Raw genomic sequence first — 2500 nt, forward strand, 5'->3', positions numbered from 1 at the left:
GAATCCTGAACCCCCTGGTTGAGGTTCTGCTGAATCCTGAACCCCCTGGTTGAGGTTCTGCTGAGTCCTCGTCCCGTCCTCAGTCCATGAACACAGTCAACACATTAATGAAGTAAACAGTGACTGTCCTTCCTTTGCCGTACCTGAAGTTGCTGCATTCTGGCTGCTGTCTGTAGATTCCTTCATGCTCAGCTCGTATTCTTCCAGATGTTTCATACCAGATGTTGTAACAGCGGTGATGTTGTGTATTGTTTAGGGTCCTCGCCACCACCAGACTAATCAGTATTGCAGATTGAACATGTAGCTGGACTTGAATGGCCTTCTTTTGACTGAAAGTACTGCCAAACAACCCTTTTTCTGCTCACCAGTTCCATTTCCACTTCCTCTCAGCCTGCTGCATTGAAGCTCCACCTACGTAAACACCTTCCCGTAATCAACGGCGCCGTCGTTACGTCGACCAGCGTAGCGCGTAGTGCAAACGTAGGGTTGAAGAAAACCGAAACCCGTCAAAAAGCCCAATATTCGGCCGAATCCAAAGCCGAATCCTGGATTCGGTGCATCCCTGGTCCTCCTTAAAAAAACTCTTTGTTCCAGCATCATTCAGACTCATATTTGGGTTTGCGGTGGCGGCGCCCTCTAGTGGCCGTAGTAGTTCTGACGGGAGCAAAGCAGGAAGTAAGGTGAGGAAGTATAAGAGCAACAAATGTCCTGGTAAGGAAGCAGGTTGGGGGGGTGGGGGGGTGGATGGGTTAAACAAACACAGGCCTTTCACCAAGGAGACCGGGTGAAAGCTCCTCGGTGTTGCCAGATCTCATGAGACCTCGGTCCTGAGACAGAAACAGGTCTCAAAATTTCTCTCGATGTGACCGTCTGAAAAATGCCGTTTAGTGTCAGAATGTTCTGGCTTGTGAGAAATGGCTCGAATATTTACTTTGGTGACTACGGGGCCAAAGGATCGCTCATAATCTGTGTTCACGTTCACTTCTCCCTTTGGAATCAACACACTCAAGACCTGCCGCTAGTCTCTAGTGCGTCTCACTATCTTTGTGGGGACCCGTCATTGACATAATGCATTCCCTAGCCCCTTACCCTAACCTTAACCATCACCACTAAATGCCTAACCTTAACCCTTACCCTCACCCTAACCAGAACCTCATTCTAACCCTAATCCTAAAACCAGGTCTTAACCCTCAAACAGACCTTTAAACTTGGGGGGTCCAGCATTTTGGCCCAACAAGTATACTGGACTCCCGGTTTTTGGACCCCACGAATATAGTTAAACAAGAACACAGGCGCACACACACACACACACACACACACACACACACACACACACACACACACACACACACACACACAAATGCTTTCAAGTCCTGCAGTCAATGTGGTGCACACAGCAAAATATAACAAGGAAATCATACGAATTACCGTGCTTGACTTTTCGTAGCTTTTCAAACGTATGGTTCATGAGAACAGGCTGAGCCTGTCGAAATGTACCCACTGCACAAGGGTGCACAGTGTGCTACATGTAGGTGCACTCACGGACGTCTCCGAAATGAGGCGCGCTAACTGACATGTTTACCAAACTGAGGTTTCTGCAGCAGCTCGTTAGAGCGAGCTGAGTTCTAATTGGCTGTCAGCGGTGTGACAGGTGTCCGTAACCTGTTTCCTGCAGCTAAAACTGGAACCTCGAGTCAAAGTCCTGCATTGAAATGTTACTTAACCATTGTGTTGTCTTCGCCATCGACCATGATGCAACATTTTAGTTTTTCTGGGTCAAAATGTGGAAAAAAATTCCAACGTTTTGGTCGTCTTTTTCGACATTTTGTCACTTTTTTCGACGTTTCTGGCCGCTTTTTTGACGTATTTTTTAAGCTTTACCCATGTTTTGGTCACTTTTTCCAAGTTTTTTGTCACATACCGATGTTTTTGTCATTTCTTTTAACGTTTTTGTCGTTTTTTTAACGTTTTTATCACTTTTGGTGAGAAATGTGGTTGAAAATGGGTCAGATATGACCCGAGGACGACAGGAGAGTTAATTAAATCTGTAAAAAACAAAAAAACACGTTCCACAAATACAAAAGATTAGATTTGTGAACTCAAATATAAAACTGATTAAGTACATTACACTCATTTACAAATATCTTAAATGAAAATGATTTTGTGAACACAGAATCCTGCAGCTTCTTGTGAGTCTCCACTGCACAGAGAATAAAACCATCTGAACCAGCCACTGAATTGGACCTGAGAGAACTGTTTATTCCACACTGGTTTCATCCTCTGAAGGAGAATCAGCGCGGCTGACATCGGAGGCCCCGAAAGACTCCGTTAACCTTGGAGGCCTAACACACTCCCTCCCAAGCCCCAGATAGTGCTCATGGCTATGTCTATGGCTGTGTGTGGACTTCCAGGGCCCCAATGCTCCCTCCTAAGCCCCAATAAGTGGCTCCAAGCCTGAGTTAACATGCTCCAGGGCCTCCATGCTCCCTCCTAAGCCCCG

The sequence above is a fragment of the Sander vitreus genome, chromosome 21, assembly GCF_031162955.1.
Source record: "Sander vitreus isolate 19-12246 chromosome 21, sanVit1, whole genome shotgun sequence".
Taxonomy (NCBI): Eukaryota; Metazoa; Chordata; class Actinopteri; order Perciformes; family Percidae; genus Sander; species Sander vitreus.